This window comes from Globicephala melas, chromosome 8 (genome assembly GCF_963455315.2).
Source record: "Globicephala melas chromosome 8, mGloMel1.2, whole genome shotgun sequence".
Classification (NCBI taxonomy): Eukaryota; Metazoa; Chordata; class Mammalia; order Artiodactyla; family Delphinidae; genus Globicephala; species Globicephala melas.
The window spans coordinates 18,981,659-19,001,325 of NC_083321.1; the positions used below are offsets into that span (position 1 = coordinate 18,981,659).

Genomic DNA, 19,667 nt, shown 5'->3' on the forward strand with positions numbered 1-19,667 from the left:
ATTTATAGTATATTCCTTGTGACACACTTTTAAGTAGTTATTTTTTCCATTTTGGGCAAATAAAATCCAATCTACCTGATATATATAAATATATATATATATATATATATACACACATACACACATACATTCTATTTGATCGTGTAACCAAAAAATTCTCAGAACGGAGTAGCTTTAGGCATGGATAGATCTAGATACTCAATAACTAGTATGTGCAGTCTATCACTGCTAATCTCATAGCTCTGTTCTCATCACTGCTGGCATTTGTCTCAGGCAGCCTCTCCTATGTGGTGGCAAAGAATTCCCCAAACAGCTATAGGTTTACATTACTTTGGCAGCCTCAGTGGATCAAGTTCCTTCCATATTGTCCTTGTAAAACATTCTGTGGTTGGCATGCCTTGCGTCACCTGCCTTCTCACAACCAGTTCTGTTAATAGGTTGGCCAAGTTATTTGTTACTACATGACTATATATTAGGTGGTCAACCCTGTCTGTCTGAGTGTCTGAACATTAAGTGCTGGAAAGAAAACTGAGAAGCTATATCAAAAGAATAACTAAAACATGGTAAAATGGCTAAAATAACCAATGCCTACTACTTTACCTTTTTATATCACCCAGACAATCTGGTTACATAGATATTGCCCAAATTTTAGAAATTTGGAAACTGAGGCGTAAGGATATAGTAGACTTAATCAAGTTCACTGTCATAGTTTCCTATGGCCGCTATACCAAAGTACCACAAACGTAGTGACTTAAAACAACACAAATGTATTATGTTTCTGGAGCTCAGAAATCAAAACCCAGCTCCAAGGGGATAAAACTAAGGTGTGAGCAGGGTTGCTTTTCTTTTAGAGGCTCCAAGTGAGTTTGTTTCCTGCCCTTCCCCAGCCTCCAGTGGCCTTGACATGCGGCCCCTTGTTCTTTATTCAAAGACAGCAGTGTGACGTCTTCAAATCCATTTCTCTCTAACCCTGACCCTCCTTACTTACTCTTATTGGAGCCCTCCTGGATAATCCAGGATAATCTCCTCATCTCAAAATCCTTGACTCAGTTATACCAGTGAGGTCTCATTTGCTACATAAGGCAACATATCCACAGGTTCTGGGGTTTAGGATGTAGAAATCCTTGGCGGGGGGGAGGATTATTCAACCTAATATAGTCACAGTGCTGTTAAGTGGTAATGTTGAGAGGTAATGTTGAATTCATGTTTTCCAAATTGAAGATCAGTGTCTTTTCTACTTTATCACAGATGTATCACATAACAGTGGCTGTGTATAAGCTTGTCTAGGTTTCAAATTCCTAGAGAGCAAGGAATTTCACCTACCATAACAAACTCTGTGTGTGTGTGTGTGTGTGTGTGTGTGCGCGCGCGCGCGCGCGCTCCTGTGGTGGACAGGGGGAGGGGGGGCTTTTTTCTAAGACAACAGGTAGAGGCAGAAAAAAAAGGTTCCATTTCACTTTCCACCTTGCATCATTCCACAGTGGCAGTTGCCTCCTTGGCCCTCCCTCTTGATTAATAAAGCAATAGTGTAAGTTTGTTTGTACCTCCTTTATTTGATAAATTCTGTTTCTAGCAAAAGAATACAGATTCCATCAGTAGGCAAATCACTTAATAGTTTTCAAATGACAACTATAATTCTTTCTCAACTGTCCCTACATGTGCGAAGAGAAGCAGAGAACCAAGGCGGTTGTATGAATAATTTAAACAATAAAACTCTATTGGCTCAATTATCTGATTATTTCAACAAGCATCTGGATACAATTTTAAGTTTTTCTTCTCTAACATTTTCTAGTTTACTTGAACATTTGGAGGCGTTGCCTTATAATAAATTATTTATTTCTTCTGTGCTCTAAATTCAATTTAACAAACATTTAATGAACAAATAATATATGACAGAAATCGTGCTCACTTCTATTGTGGCTAAAAAGGTAAAAAACAAAGAATCCCGTTCTCATGGAATTTTCAGTTCCAACAGGAGAATGATACAATTATACCAATGACTATAAAATTCGGCAGAATGATTGCGGTAGAAAAATAATGGTAAAAATGTTTAAAGGGAGAACTATAATTCAGTTGGGAAAAATTAGGTGAAATTTCTGGTAGAAGTATCCTGGAGCATGGTTAAGAGTTTGCAAGGCAGAAGTAGCATAAGAGAGTGTCGTCGGTGGAAAGAACCACAAAACAAGGAGGCAGGAAAACCTAGGACTAATCTTGGGAACCACAGGTCCTCTGGTTAAGCTGGGACATGGGGAATGTACAAGGATTCCCAAGAACTAAAAGACTTGAAGGGACCGTTTATGTCCAGCATCTAAAAGTATCTAATTTATTCATCCCAGCACCCTAGGAGTTTTCAATATGTTTGTATTGAGAAGATGTTTAGGCAATGTCTAGAGACACCTCCATTTCCAAAATGGGGGTGGGAGGGGGTGTGGGGGGAGGGAGAAGGCAGGGTGATACTGCCATCTAGTGGATAGAGGCCAGGGATGCTGCTAAACGTCCTACAAGGCATAGAGCATCCCCCCCAAAAAAACAAAGAATTATCTGGCCCCAAATGCCAAACTGCGCCACAGATAATAAATGCTGCAGTTACCTTATGAGGCTGTATTATTATTTCCTTATCTGACAAACTGAAGTATTTTGAGATTACACATCTTGCCTGAGATCATTAAATAGTAAATGGCAGACCAAGATTAGGGTCACAATATAGTGAGGAATGTGGACATAATCAAGAAGCTAATGAGAGTCTCTGAACATGGACATGTCAATCATTGGAGCTGTAGTTCAATGACAATGCATGTCCAGTGCTTAGCCCAGTGCCTGCCACATAATAAGCACTCAATAAATGTTCCCTGCTCCTTTAAATGACAGCTGGGGCTTTCAGTGATGCATCAGCTGTGAGGGGGCTCCATTGGAGGACAGAGAGACTGGGGACTAAAAGATAGTCTGGGACCAGGGCAGAGTGTTCGGAGTCTGAACTGGAGTGAAAACATGTGTTATGTGCAGGAAGAGACACATGCAAAAAAATGTTACCCATGGGGGAACTGGAGAGCCTGACAAATGAACGAATGTGTGGGTGTGTGTCAGGGGGAGTTTTGAAAGTGACTCTGGTTTTGAACATGAGAAACTAATTTTCACCTCACCACCATGAAGGGAAGAGCTACCATGCTAGGAATGATTATACTCACTTAAGTCAGACAAACTGAGACACAGAAAGGTAAGCAATTAGCTCAAGGTCAACCACATTTGAAGCTTTCTTTAGAAATATACGGAGAAGAAAAGCTTGACCTTTTTAAAGATACAATAACTAAATCTTCATAGGAGTGATAAGGACAAAATGACATTTTCTTTAATATGCTTCCAAAAACAGTTTTAACATTCATTTTGCTATGTATTTGTGTAGATGAAAGTAACTGTAGCCAGACATTGTGGCTGAATGAAATATGTAGAGATACCAAGGAAGAGTTCACCAGAGAGCATGGAGTGAGGTTCTGTATTTTTTTGTCACATGTGCTGCATTATTATGGGAGAGCCAAAAAAAAAAAACACTTGGCTGGCTAGGTAACAACATGTGGGAGAGAGGAGAGGACTCACAGTAACTGAGAGCTTTGTAAAATATACATATTAACAATAGCGAATATCACTAATACCTAATGAGTGCTCATGAGATGCCAGTACTGCGCTAACTATTCCTCATGCGTTATTTCACTTTAATCCTCATAAATGTATGAAATAGGTGGGACCAGTGATAGATGAGGTCTCCTGGACTTCAAGAGGTTAGTGACTTACCCAAGATCACACAGATAGGAAGTAGTGGAGCCAATATTCAAACCTCAGCTGTTGGACTCAAGTGCCCAAGCTTTTACCCACTATTATATATATGGCTAGAAGTTAGGAACATATATTCTTCCCTTTTTTTGTATTTGACAGAATATATATATAAGACTGTGCATAGCTGTCATTCATTTAAGCCCTACCTAAGGGCAACCAAAAGAATAGTTGTTCAAGGGACAACAGGCCTCCCTCTAAAATCCCCACCTTTACTCCTTATCAATGCTGTGCAGTTGGCTTCCAAATCTCACTTTTTACCATCTTAGCTCTTCTTTAAAAAATGTGGATCCCGTATCTTCCCTGTGAATTCCATGAAGAGAGGATACAGCCATGAACAAGAAAGGCAGTGCCCCTACTCCCATGGACAGCCCATTTCAGCAGACGAAGACAACTCCACAAATGGAGACAATCAGATAAGTGTTCTACCCAAAATTAAAATATGGGGATGTGACAGACATTGGGCGGCTACCTCAGCTGCCTGGGAGGGATGGTCTCTCTCAGAAGATCCAAAAGATCAGTGTCTGCAAAGAACAGAGAGAAAATGTTCTAGGCGGAGGGAACAACTAGTGCCAAGATCCTATTGTCCACACAGAAAGAAGCTAAGGTGTGGGAGCGAGCAATGAAGGAAGATAAAGTTGAAGAAAGGCTGAGAGGGGGTTGAAGCTAAGAAAAGTAATATTTTCTAAGCCAATAAAAGGAATTTTAATTTTAGTCCTCATACAATGAGATACCTTTTGAGCAGATCTCATCATCTTTTACCAGGGACAAACGTCCAAAAGTTTAGCTTTTGGGGTCGAGAAGAAGTTAAAGATACCAAGAAAAACTAATTTTACCTTGACTTTATCAGTTAATATTTCATATGAATGAGAGGGCGAGAGAGCCCCACACTCTCTCAGCACCTTAATTTATACCTGAAAGGTGTGTTTTTGACACTTCAATCAATCAGTGGGTACCATCAATCTGCATATTGTGTTACAAGAAACTGCCTTTCTTCTCGATTTTTCCTTTCCTTTTGTTCTCAGGAAATTAATTCATGTCATTTCCATTTGAAATCCTGTGGCATTTGACTGCACAGGCACTTAAAGGCACCCTTCTATGACTTGAAGCTTAGTTTAATGGCATTGCTTGTCAGCAGCACATCAAGAGAAAAGAGTCTGGACTGCCAGGCCCCTCGGGCCGCTGAAGTTACATACGGAAGACGGTTTGATACAGGTCTGTAGGTCTGTATGTGGTGGGCGCCAAAAGAGTCGACGGTAGTGAGTGATACCAGCAATTTGGTTCTTAACGTTTTTCCCATGCCGTATTTTGCTGTGAAAGGAATATTCGAGCAAGGATTTGTAAGATGTCATCAATTTCACTTTAGAATTTGGCTTTCTAAAAAGGCTGGAAACTTAGGGAGCATTTTCTGCAGTACTAGTCTGAGACACCTGATTTGTTTTACAAAAGGTTGAATAACGTCGAACACACCATTCTGTGGACCTACATGAAAGCGCTTCTCCAGGCAGACGTATTCTGATTCTGCTAAAAGCATAAAATTTAAGAGACCAAAGTGCCCTTAAAGGTCATCAGTCTAGCAAGTCCTAGACTTTAACACCTTTCATGTCATTAAAATGAATAAATATACAGTGGCTCAACAAATGTTTCCCACTTTGGATTTTGCCAAATATTTACCTTTTAAAATGTTACTAAATACAAATAAGAAAGGAAGTTATAGCTGTAAAAATATAGGACAGGGCTTCCCTGGTGGCGCAGTGGTTGAGAGTCCGCCTGCCGATGCAGGGGACATGGGTTCGTGCCCCGGTCCGGGAAGATCCCCCATGCCGCGGAGCGGCTGGGCCCGTGAGCCATGGCCGCTGAGCCTGTGCGTCCGGAGCCTGTGCTCCGCAACGGAAGAAGCCACAACAGTGAGAGGCCCATGTACCGCAAAAAAATTTTATATATATATATATATATAGGACAGAATTCATCACCAACTGAAGATTTTTGCTTGAAATTCAACTAATTCATAGGATAAACCCAGTGCATTGCCTTTACCCTTCTCATTTTGCTATAGTGGACTAGTGGAAATTTAATCCGGGACAATGTTTGGAAATTGCTTATCTAATCTGTCCCTGCCTTAAGGACCCAGACACAACTTAGAGCCTAGGCTTGAACAACTCCAATGACAATCTTATTTGGCAGCCCATTCCCAGTTCAGAAAGCTTTATTTTCAGGAAGTGCTTTATTATATTGAATGGGAATTATGTATAACCTCCAAGTCTAATGTCACACATGTACACACACATGCACATATGCACAAATAGTAAGCATGCAAATTGGTAAAATTTTGCAGGTTTTAACACTTGGCGTTTTTTATACCCAGCTCCTCTCCCACCCCAAAGCTGCTGCCTTGTTTGGATCCTCACAACCTCCCTTAGTTTCCTAATTGCTCTCCTGTGTCCAGGTTGTTCCTCTTCTGCAATTGACTTGCATAATGTCCTTTGGAATGTCTTTTGAAATTTCCAGACTTATCATGTTACCCCTTCACTTAATACCCCTCAGTGAAAAATGATGATGCTATTTGGACCATCTTCTTCAAAAAAGGAATCCTTGACTGGGCTGCTCTATGCAAGTTCATTTCCTGGCACTCCATCTCCTTCCCTGACATACTTTCTCCTTAAACTCCAGCCCCTAAAGTATTTGCCGTTCTTCTAAAGTACAAACAATGAATGTTTGTCAAATTCAAACTCAGGTCTATATGATTCCAAACTTACTGCTCTGGGCCCTATTCCATGTTCTTTCCTTGGATCAAGCATATCCTTTTTCTGAATATACATGAATCCTTTCTAAAAATGTAACCATCTCTGGGAAATAATGAAAAGTTTCCTAATACTTTTTCTGTATATACAGAACCTACCAAATTTGGTACTCGATAAAATTTTGTTAAATAAATGAAAGGATTGGATTAGGTTGAACTAAATTGTTAATTAGCACCTATATGCAATTTTTTTTATTTAGGATCTTGCTTACTGCAGAAGAAAAACACATAAGATGATAACATACTTTTGTCACTCTCTAACCCTAGAGGTAAAAGAAACAGAATTGAGAAGAGAAGTAAAGAAAATTCAGTGGCCTTTTAAATGTAGCCACTAAAATCAGTAAGAACAGTAAAAAAAAAAAAAAAATGGAGGCATCATTAATAAAAATTAAAGTAAGAAATTAAATTCTAACATAGCATACTATTTTTCAGTATTCTTGACTCATTTCTTCCAGTTTATTAAGATATAATTGACACATTACATTGTGTAAGTTTACGGTGTACAATATGATGATTTCAAAGATATATATATTGTGAAATGACTACCACAATAAAGTAACACCTCCATCACTCCGCATAATTCCATTTTCTTTGTGTGTGTATTGTGAGAACATTTAAAATCTACCCTCTTAGCAACTTTCAAGTAAATGATACATTATTGTTAACTACAGTCACCACACATTAGATCCCTGAAACAGTCATCTTATAACTGGAAGTTTTACCCTTTGACCAACATCTCCTCATTTCTCCTACCCTCAGATCCTGGCAACATCATTCTACTCTGTTTCTATGAGTCTAGCGTTTTTAGATTCTACTTATAAGTGAGATCATACAGCGTTTGTCTTTCTCTCTCTGACTTATTTCATTTTGCATAATGCCTTCGAGGTCCATCCATGTTGTCTCAGATTCTCTTTTCTCATAACCAAATAACATTCCATTACATATATATATGTATATTTTTTTTTCTTTATCCATTCATCTGTCAATGGACACTTAGATTGTTTCCACATCTTGGTTATGGTAAGTAACGCTACAATGAACATGAAGGTGCAGGTATCTCTTCAACATCCTCATTTCATTTCTTCCATATATATACCCAGAAGTGGAATTGATGGATCACATGGTAGTTCTATTTTTAACATTTTGAGGAACCTTTATACTGTTTTCCATAGTAACTGTACCAATTTACATTCCCACCAACAATGTACAAGGGTTCCCTTTTCTCCCTACACTGGCTAACACTTGTTACTCTTGTCTTTTTGATAATGGCCATTCTAACAGGTGTTATTTGTGTTTCCCTGATGATTAGTGACATTGAACATCTTTTCACACACCTGTTGCCCATATGTATGTCTTCTTTAGAAAAAATATCTGTTTAGGTCCTCTGCGGTATGACACAATTGTTATCCTAGTGAAAATATGAACTTCCATAAAAATTTGTAAAATTTTAATAAAAATTATTTTCAGGAAGATTGTCAGCTTAAGGTTTCAGTAAAATGTTAAACACTCAATCCATCAAGAGTCCCCCAGTGTTTACTCTGTTCAAAAAGGCCACAAGTCCATACACACTTCACGATGTTCACCTGCCACAGGGATACTTGTTTTATATCTCGTTTCCCTATAAACTCCCATAATTGTTGATGAGTTTAAAGATCCCCTCCTATTTTGAAAGTCAACTCTGAGCAATATATCTTCTATATATTATACAAGAGATATATATCTCTTATATATCTATTCCTGGTGTTTGGAGAATTCTTTCATTCAAGCAATAAAGGTGTTTCCATTTTCTGTATAAATACAATAAATTATTATTTTTTAAATCTGCAACCTCTCCTAGATAGTCATTTACTTCCCTAGAAAGTGCTGTGCATGTTAGAAACCTGGATATTTAAAAAGGCAGATTGTTGACCATTATTAGAATCATGCGCCACTAAATCAGCTGGAGGCCTAGAACCACAGATGTACTCATGCATCTTCAAAGGGAAGAGAAATGAATTTTGAAATCTAGGAACTTCATTTCCTGGAAACACGATAGTAGCATGGTGGGGAAAACAAGGCTATCATTTCTTGAATCTGCACTGCATGGTTAATGCTGAAATAAAGTGACATGCTTTAGGAGTTGTTTAGTATCAAGTGCTGATTTCGTGAAATCAAATGCAGCTGTCTTCCCAAATTACACAACTAGATTCACACCAACTACTAATTCCTGGTGGAGTTGTTTTTTTTTTTTTTTTAACATACTTATTGGAGTATAATTGCTTTACAATGGTGTGTTAGTTTCTGCTGTGTCAAAAGGGAATCACCTATACGTATACATATATCCCCATATCCCTTCCGTCTTGCGTCTCCCTCCCACCCTCCCTATCCCACCCCTCTAGGTGGACAAAAAGCACCGAGCTGATCTCCCTGTGCTATGCGGCTACTTCCCATTAGCATCTATTTTACATTTGGTAGTGTATATATGTCCATGCCACTCTCTCACTTTGTCTCAACTTACCCTTCCCTCTCGCCATGTCCTCAAGTCCATTTTCTCCATCTGCGTCGTTATTCTTGTCCTGCCCCTAGGTTCTTCATAACCTTTTTTATTTTTTTTTAGATTCCATATATATGTGTTAGCATGCAGTATTTGTTTTTCTCTTTCTGACTTACTTCACTCTGTATGACAGACTCTAGGTCCATCCACCTCACTACAAATAACTCAATTTCGTTTCTTTTCATGGCAGAGTAATATTCCATTGTATATATGTGCCACACCTTCTTTATGCATTCATCTGTCGATGGACACTTAGGTGCTTCCATCTCCTGGCTATTGTAAATAGAGCTGCAATGAACATTGTGGTACATGACTCTTTTTGAATTATGGTTTTCTCAGGGTATATGCCCAGTAGTGGGATTGCTGTGTTGTATGGTAGTTCTATTTTCAGTTTTTTAAGGAACCTCCATACTGTTCTCCATAGTGGCTGTATCAATTTACATTCCCACCAACAGTGCAAGAGGGTTCCCTTTTCTCCACACCTCTTCAGCATTTATCATTTGTAGATTTTTTGGTGATGGCCATTCTGACCAGTGTGAGGTGATACCTCATTGTAGTTTTGATTTGCATTTCTCTAATGATTAGTGTTGTTGAGCATCATTTCATGCAATTCTTGGAAATCTGTGTACCTTCTTTAGAAAAATGTCTGTTTAGGTCTTCTGCCCATTTTGGATTGTGTTGTTTGTTTTTTTGATACTGAGCTGCATGAGTTGATACTGATACAAGCATGAGCTGCTCGTATATTTTTGAGATTAATCCTTTATCAATTGCTTTGTTTGCAAATATTTTCTCCCATTCTGAAGGTTGTCTTTTCTTCTTGTTTATGTTTTCCTTTGCTGTGCAAAAGCTTTTATGTTTCATTAGGTCCCATTTGTTTATTTTTTTTAATTTCCATTTCTCTAGGAGGTGGGTCAAAAAGGATCTTGCTGTGATTTATGTCAAAGAGTGTTCTGCCTATGTATTCCACTAACAGTTTTATACTCTCTAGCCTTACATTTAGATCTGTAATCCATTTGGAGTTTATTTTTGTGTATGGTGTTAGGGAGTGTTCTCATTTCATTCTTTTACATGTAGCTGTCCAGTTTTCCCAGCACCACTTATTGAAGAGGCTGTCTTTTCTCCATTGTATATTCTTGCCTCCTTTATCAAAAATAAGGTGACCATAGGTGCATGCGTTTATCTCTGGGCTTTTTATCCTGTTCCGTTGATCTATATTTCTGGTTTTTTGCCAGTACCATACTGTCTTGATCACTGTACCTTTGTAGTATAGTCTGAAGACCAGAGCCTGATTCCTCCAGCTCCATTTTTCTTTCTCAAGATTGCTTTAGCTTTTCTGGGTCATTTGTGTTTCCATACAAATTGTGTAATTTTTTGTTCTAGTTCTGTGAAAAATGCCAGTGGTAGTTTCATAGGGATTGCACTGAATCTGTAGATTGCTTTGGGTAGTATAGTCATTTTCACAATGTTGATTCTTCCAATCCAAGAACATGTTATATCACTCCATCTGTTTGTATCATCTTTAATTTCTTTCATCAGTGTCTTATAGTTTTCTGCATACAGGTGTTTTGTCTCCTTAGGTAGATTTATACCTAGGTATTTTATTCATTTTGTTGCAATGGTAAATGGGAGTGTTTCCTTAATTTCTCTTTCAGATTTTCATCATTAGTGTATAGGAATGGAAGAGATTTCTGTGAATTAATTTTGTATCCTGCTACTTTACCACATTCATTGATTAGCTCTAGTAGTTTTCTGGTAGCATATTTAGGATTCTCTATGTATAGTATCATGTCATCTGTAAACAGTGACGGTTTTACTTCTTCTTTTCCTATTTGGATTCATTTTATTTCTTTTTCTTCTCTCATTGCTGTGGCTAAAACTTCCAAAACTATGTTGAATAATAGTGATGAGAGTGGGCAACCTCGTCTTGTTCCTGATCTTAGTGGAAATGGTTTCAGTTTTTCACCACTGAGGACGATGTTGGCTGTTGGTTTGTCATATATGGCCTTTATCATGTTGAGGTAATTTCCCTCTATGCCTACTTTCTGGAGAGTTTTTATCATAAAAAGGTGTTGAATTTTGTTGAAAGCTTTTTCTGCATCTATTGAGATGATCATATGATTTTTCAACTTCAGTTTCTTAATATGGTTTATCACATTGATTGATTTGCATATATTGAAGAATCCTTGCATTCCTGTGATAAACCCCACTTGATCATGGTGTATGATCCTTTTAATGTGCTGCTGGGTTCTGTTTGCTAGTATTCTGTTGAGGATTGTTGCATCTATGTTCATCAGTGATATTGGACTGTAGTTTTCTTTTTTTGTGACACCTTTTTCTGGTTTTGGTATCAAGGTGATAGTCGCCTCACAGAATGAGTTTGGGAGTGTTCCTCCCTCTGCTATATTTTGGAAGCATTTGAGAAGGATAGGTGTTAGCTCTTCTCTAAATGTTTGATAGAACCTGCCTGTGAAGCCGTCTGGTCCTGAGGTTTTATTTGTTGGAAGATTTTTAATCACAGTTTCAATTTCAGTGCTTGTGATTGGTCTGTTCATATTTTCTATTTCTTCCTGGTTCAGTCTCAGAAGGTTGTGCTTTTCTAAGAATTTGTCCATTTCTTCCAGGTTGTCCATTTTATTGGCAAAGAGTTGCTTGTACTAATCTCTCATGATCCTTTGTATTTCTGCAGTGTCAGTTGTTACTTCTCCTTTTTCATTTCTAATTCTATTGATTTGACTCTTCTCCCTTTTCTTCTTGATGAGTCTGGCTAATGGTTTATCAATTTTGTTTATCTTCTCAAAGAACCATCTTTTAGTTTTATTGATCTTTGCTATCGTTTCCTTCATTTCTTTTTCATTTGTTTCTGATCTGATCTTTATGACTTCTTTCCTTCTGCTAACTTTGGGGTTTTTTGTTCTTCTTTCTCTAATTGCTTTAGGTGTAAGTTTAAGTTGTTTATTTGAGATGTTTCTTGTTTCCTGAGGTAGGATTTTATTGCTATAAACTTCCCTCTTAGAACTGCTTTTGCTGCATCCCATAGGTTTGGGGTCATCGTGTTTTCATTGTCATTTGTTTTTAGGTATATTTTGATTTCCTCTTTGATTTCTTCAGTGATCTCTTGGTTATTTAGTAGTTTATTGTTTAGCCTCCATGTGTTTGTATTTTTTACAGAATTTTTCCTGTAATTGATTTCTAGTCTCATAGCGTTTTGGTTGGAAAAGATACTTGATACAATTTCAATTTTCTTAAACTTACCAAGGCTTGATATGTGACCCAAGATATGGTCTATTCTGGAAAATGTTGCATGAGCACTTGAGAAGAACGTGTATTCTGTTGTTTTGGGACGGAATGTCCTATAAATATCAAGTAAGGCCCTCCTGTTTAATGTATCATTTAAAACTTGTGTTTCCTTACTTATTTTCATTTTAGATGATCTGTCCATTGGAGAAAGCAGGGCATTAAAGTCCCCTACTATTATTGTGTTACTGTCGATTTCCCCTTTTATGGCTGTTAGCATTTGCCGTATGTATTGAGGTGCTCCTATGTTGGGTGCATAAATATTTACAATTGTTATGTCTTCTTCTTTGATTCACCCCTTGATCATTATGTAGTGTCCTTCTTTGTCCATTGTAAAAGTCTTTGTTTTAAAGTCTATTTTGTCTGATATGAGAATTGTTACTCCAGCTTTCTTTTGATTTCCATTTGCGTGGAATATTTTTTCCATCCCCTCACTTTGTCTGTATGTGTCCCTAGGCCCGAAGTGGGTCTCTTGTAGACAGCATATATACGGATCTTGTTTTTGCATCCATTCATTCAGTCTGTGTCTTTTGGTTAGAGCATTTAATGCATTTACATTTACGGTAATTATAAATGTGTATGTTCCTATTACCATTTTCTTAATTGTTTTGGGTTTGTTACCGTATGTCTTTTCCTTCTCTTGTGTTTCCTTCTTAGAGAAGTTCCTTTAGCATTTGTTGTAAAGCTGGTTTGGTGGTGCTGAATTCTCTCAGCTTTTTCTTGTCTGTAAAGGTTTTAATTTCTCCTTTGAATCTGAATGAGATCCTTGCTGGGTAATCTTGGTTGTAGGTTTTTCCCTTTCATCACTTTAAAAATGTCCTGCCACACCCTTCTGGCTTGCAGAGTTTCTGCTGAAAGATCAGCTGTTAACCTTATGGGGATTCCCTTGTATGTCATTTGTTGCTTTTCCCTGGCCACTTTTAATATTTTTTCATTGTATTTAATTTTTGATAGTTTGATTAATATGTGTCTTGGAGTGTTTCTCCTTGGACTTATCCTGTATGGGACTCTGTGTGCTTCCTGGACTTGATTATTTCCTTCCCCATATTAGGGAAGTTTTCAACTATAAACTCTTCAAATATTTCTCAGTTCCTTTCTTTTTCTCTTCTTCTTCTGAGACCCCTATAATTCAAATGTTGGTGCATTTAGTGTTGTCCCAGAGGTTTCTGCAACTGTTCTTAATTCTTTTTTCTTTATTCTGCTTTGCGTTAGTTATTTCCACTATTTTATCTTCCAGGTCACTTATCCGTTCTTCTGCCTCAGTTATTCTGCTATTGATCCCATCTAGGGTATTTTTAATTTCATTTATTGTGTTGTTCATCATTGTTTATTTGCTCTTTAGTTCTTCTAGGTCCTTGTTAAACGTTTCTTGTATTTTCTTCATTCTACTTCCAAGATTTTAGATCATCTTTACTATCTTTACTCTGAATTCCTTTTCTGGTAGACTGCCTATTTCCTCTTCACTTGTTTGGTCTGGTGGGTTTTTACCTTGCTCCTTCATCTGCTGTGTATTTCTCTGTCTTCTCATTTTGCTTATCTTACTGTGTTTGGGGTCTCCTTTTTGAAGGCTGCAGGTTTGTAGTTCCCATTGTTTTTGGTGTCTGCCCCCAGTGGGTAAGGTTGGTTCAGTGGGTTGTGTAGGCTTCCTGGTGGAGGCAACTGGTGCCTGTGTTCTGGTGGATGAGGCTTGATCTTGTCTTTCTCGTGGGCAGGACCACGTCCGGTGGTGTATTTTGGGGTTTCTGTAAACTTATTATGATTTTAGGCAGTCTCTCTGCTAACGGGTGGGGTTGTGTTCTTGTCTTGCTAGTTGTTTGGCATGGGGTGTTCAGCTCTGTAACTTGCTGGTCGTTGAGTGGAGCTGGGTCTTAGCACTGAGATGGAGATCTCTGGGAGAGCTTTTGATGTTTGATATTATGTGGGGCTGGGAGGTCTCTGGTAGGTCAATGTCCTGAACTCAGCTGTCCCACCTCAGAGGCTCAGGCCTGACACCTGGCTGGAGCACCAAGAGCGTGTCAGCCACGTGGCTTAGAAGAAAAGGGAGAAAAAAGAAAGAAAGAAAGAAAAAAATATATAAAATAAAATAAAGTTATTAAAATAAAAAAGTAATAAAAAAAAAGAAAGAAGAAAGCAACCAAACCAGTAAAGAAATCCACCAATGATAACAAGTGCTAAAAACTATACTAAAAAAAAACCCCCAAAAAAGAGACAGAACCCTAGGATAAATGGTAAAAGCAAACCTACACAGACAAAATCACATGAAGAAGCATACACATACACACTCACAAAAAGAGAAAAAGGAAAAAAATATATATATATATAAAGGAAGAGAGCAACCAAATTAATAAACAAATCTACCAGTGATAATAAGCTCTAAATACTAAACTAAGATAAACATAAAACCAGAAACAAATTAGATGCAGAAAGCAAACCCCAACTCTACAGTTGCTCCCAAAGTCCACCGCCTCAATTTTGGGAGGATTCGTTGTCTATTCAGGTATTCCACAGATGCAGGTACATCAAGTTGATTGTGGAGATTTAATCCACTTCTCCTGAGGCTGCTGGGAGACATTTCCCTTTCTCTTCTTTGTTCATACAGCTCCTGCGGTTCAGCTTTGGATTTGGCCCTGCCTTTGGCATCTGTTCTTCACCCAGACAAGAGAGGGTTAAAGGAGTGGCTGATTAGGGGGCTCTGGGTCCCCCAGGCCAGGGGGAGGGAGGGGTACAAAATGCAGGTGAGCCTGCAGTGGCAGAGGCTGGCATGACGTTGCAACAGCCTGAGGTATGCCGTGTGTTCTCCTGGGGAAGTTGTCCCTGGATAACATGACCCTGGCAGTAGCGGGCTGCACAGGCTCCCGGGAGGGGAGGTGTGAACAGTGACCTGTGCTCGCACACAGGCTTCTTGGTGGCTGCAGCAGCAGCCCTAGCATCTCGTTCCCATCTCTGGTGTCTGCACTGATAGCCGCGGCTTGCGCCCGTCTCTGGAGCTCCTTTAAGCAGTGCTCTGAATCCCCTCTCCTCGCTCACCCTGAAACAATGGTCTCTTGCCTCTTAGGCAGTTCCAGACTTTTCCCAGACTCCCTCCTGACTAGCTGTGGTGCACTAGCCCCCTTCAGGCTGTGTTCACGCAGCCAACCCCAGTCCTCTCCCTGGGATCTGAACTTCAAAGCCCAAACCTCAGCTCCCAGCCCCTGCCCACCCTGGTGGGTGAGCAGACAAGCCTCTCTCGGGCTGGTGAGTGCCGGTCAGCACCGATCCTCTGTGCGGGAATCTCTCTGCTTTGCCCTCTGCACCCCTGTTGCTGCGCTCTCCTCTGGGGCTCCAAAGCTTCCCCCAACCCACCTCCCATCTCCACCAGTGAAGGGGCTTCTAGTGTGTGGAAACCTTTCCTCCTTCACAGCTCCCTCCCACTGGTGCAGGTCCCGTCCCTATTCTTTTGTCTCTGTTTCTTCTTTTTTCTTTTGCCCTACCCAGGTACATGGGGGGTTTCTTGCCTTTTGGGAAGTCTGAGGTCTTCTGCCAGCGTTCAGTAGGTGCTCTGTAGGAGTTGTTCCACATGTAGATGTATTTGTGATGTATTTGTGGGGAGGAAGGTGATCTCCACATCTTACTCCTCCACCATCTTGAAGGTCCCCTCTCCTGGTGGAGTTTTAAAGATACCTTTACAGGCAATTTTCTCCTCAGTGCAAAGACTCCTAATTTAGACAGTACAAAGATGCCAGAATGCAGTTTCTCTGCACAAATACCACCTTTCTTAGAAACATTTGATATAGGAGATTGTGTTCTACAAGAGCTTGGTTCACCATTTAAAAAGATAATGCCATTTGCAGCAACGTGGATGGACCTAGAAATTATCATACTAAGTGAAGTAAGTCACACAAAGACAAATATCGTATATCACCTATAAGTAAAATCTAAAAATATGATACAAATGAACTTATTTACAAAACAGAAACAGACTCACAGACTTAGAAAATAAACTTACAGTTACTAGAGGGGAAAGGTGGCAGGGGGAGGGATAAATTAGATGTTTGGGATTAACATATACACACTACTGTATATAAAGTAGATAGATAATCAACAAGGACCTACTGTATAGCACAGGGAACTCTACTCAATATTCTGTAATAACCTATATATGGGAAAAGAGTCTGAAAAAAATAAATATATGTACATGTATAACAGAATCACTTTCCTGTACACCTGAAACTAACACAACAATGTAAATCAAACACACCCCAATATAAAATTTAAAAAACAAGATTTCTAAAATGTAATTTGGTCTAAATTGATTTAGAATTGGTTGCCAAATTGTCATACAGTTGTTTACTTCAACTTTCTTCTTTTTACTTTAAGTTAGTCCTAGAATATGTCATGTTGCCTAGGGTGGTCTGAGAAAGGAAGTATTATCCCTCAAGATATTCCCCCTTCACTCATGCCCTTCCTTCTCAGACATCTTGATACACTCCTAGAAAGAACATTTTAAGACTACCTTTAAAATCTCGACTCTCTTGATCTCTACATGGCATCTAATAGTCTGATCACCCCTCCATAACTGAGTATATCATTTAGCTAAGCTTTAGCTCTGCCAATCTTTGGGCCATTTTTCTTAGAATGAACCTCATTCTCTATCCTCTTGCTGCAAAACAGGCAATTCTGCACTCATCAGCTGTACACTAACATTCATGAAGCTTTGAACACATGTAGTTTTCTTATGTGAAGTCCTCTGGGACTGCCCTCATGGAGAGGTGGGTACTGCCTCCTCTGCTGCCTCAGTTCTTTACACTTATTTCTGGTAAAATTCTGACCAGATCTTATATCACCATTGCTTGTAATTAGCATACTTATTACCTACCCACTTCCCTGCCACCACCAAGTAAACAGTTCATTCATCCATTTAATCAAAATGTATTTGGATGCCAAAGGGCCAGGCACTGTGCTAAGTAATATGGGTACCAATAAGCGTTCAATTCCAGTACTTCTGTAAGTTGATTAGTAATGCATTTTTTCCCACTTACCTGGAAGGACATCTGTGGTTTTCTCATTTATTCCTAAAAGCTATTCCTAAGAACTATTTATGATTTAGAATATGAATCCCTTGTTCTATGCATTGCAAAAAGTTTTCCCAGTATTGTGTTTTTTGTTATTATACATATTTTTACTTTATTGTTTCTTCCTTTAAACTTTCTCATCGGTTTTTTGGGGGGTTTTTTTCTTTTTCTTTTTCAGAAGCTAATGGGTACTAGGGAGGGGATGGAATAGATAAGAAGAAAGGCTAGTGCAAAGAGACCGCAGAGGAACTTGAGAATGGTCTTAGTAAAGTAATACAGTGAGAGAACTGGGCAGATGTATGAGCCATTCCTGAATTAGCATCAACAGATGTGATCAGGAAAGTGAAGGCCATCAGAGGAGGCAGTGATAACTTCCATAATACCTGGCACATAATGGGAGGTTAGTACTCATCTCTCAAAATAAACAAGTGACTGACTGAATGCAGAGAATTTCTTTCCTGCAAACCCCAGTAATCAGTAAGGAAACTTGCTGTTTGTAAAGGACAGAAGTTTGTGGTTGATAGTGATGATGACTCTGATTCTTCATTCTTTTGTCATGTAACTTTACAGTGGCCTCCCACTGTAGGTGGCATGATCTGCTCCATTCCTCGATGATGGGTACCAAGTGATTTACTGTAGCCAGTGGGAAGTCGGCAGATTTGATTCATACAGAAACTTGAAAAAGTGCATTCTGCTTGCTCCCTTTGACTTCTGCTTTTGCCAAGAAATTTGCTTGGGTTAAGTTGATGAAGGAAGAGACACATAGACTGAAGTTGAGTTGTCCCAGTGACTGTAGCTGAGACCATTCTAGATCAGCTATCAGTGAACACAGCCAAGATCAGAAGAGCCACTTAACCAATCCCTGACTGACCTGTAGATTCATGAGAAACAATTAATAATTAGTGCTTTCAGCTACCAATTTTGGAATGGTTTATCATGCAGCAATAGCTAAGTGATATAGAAGTTATAAAGCTCTGATTAAATTATTTTATTCGGTGGCATGCTTTCTTAGTTTCTCTATTTAATAATTGCACTAAGTATCTTCTATTTCTAACATTTTATGTACCACAGTAAAAAGAATAGTCACTAAGAAACAAAAATGTAGACATTTCCTAATATCTTAATTTTAGACATTCATTTATTCAACTATGTACACAGTATTAGAAATACAAAAAATAATGCTCTCATGAAATCGACCATGGTTTGGTGGGAATGTAGACATGAACAAATGATTTGCATCCAATGCAATAAGTAATAATAGGAAACATTCATTAAAACCATGATCTCTGAAACAAAATAACCTGCGTTGAAAATCTTGCCTCTGTCACTTCCTAGCTGGGTGCCCTTACTTAACCACAATTCCATTTGCGTTATCTATAAAACGGGATGGTAATTGTACCTACTTCATAAAATTGTTGGGAGGATTGCCTGCACTGATATCTACCACATACTTAGAACTGTACTTGGCACTCATAAGCTATCATTAAGTGCTAGTTATTATTTAAAAATTTTAAAAGCATGAGGGCACAGTAAAGTAAGACTATATAGGGTGGGAACTGGGTGGAGGGATAGTAGAGGAGATACTTTAAAAAACCATAAATTTGCAAATCTCCTTTTTTGGTGTCTTCATCTATATTTCAAGGAACAAAGAATAGATGACCATTAGGTTATCTTCTAATTCTGAAAGACAGCATTCTTGGAATATTGTCTAACATAACAGATGTAGTAAGTTCTCACTAAATATGGCATTTGATCATTAAAGTAGTTTTCAAAAGAAGTTGGTCTAATGAAGTTAATTCACATGCCATCATTCATTATGCTTGACTTTAGAGGTAAGCTTGATACGATTATCCCACAGGACATCCTGGTCCCTTTTAATAGTGCTGGAAGTGAAAAGGGAATGTCTGTTCCCAGAATTGGTCATGTAAACACTCAAATCTTAAGTATGTGTTGTGCTTGAATAGACTAGCCTACAGCCTGTTAAATCAAATTAATAAACGCAATAGCTGCGTCCATATTTTCTCTGTTTGTAAAGCAAAGTCACGGAGCTCATTCTGTTTGTTATTTTGTATTTCTGATTACAAGATTCTGTCCTCTGCTGTTTGATTATACCAGGTATTATACCAGGTAGAGTCATCAGCACACCAGATTATAGCAGGTACCA

The 19,667-nt window shown here is 38.7% G+C and overlaps 1 protein-coding gene across 16 annotated transcripts in view; it reads left to right on the forward strand.

The window, feature by feature from the left end:
- Positions 1–19,667, forward strand: part of LRRC4C (leucine rich repeat containing 4C) — a 1,216,832-nt gene that overhangs the window by 1,037,215 nt on the left and 159,950 nt on the right. The window lies entirely within an intron of this gene.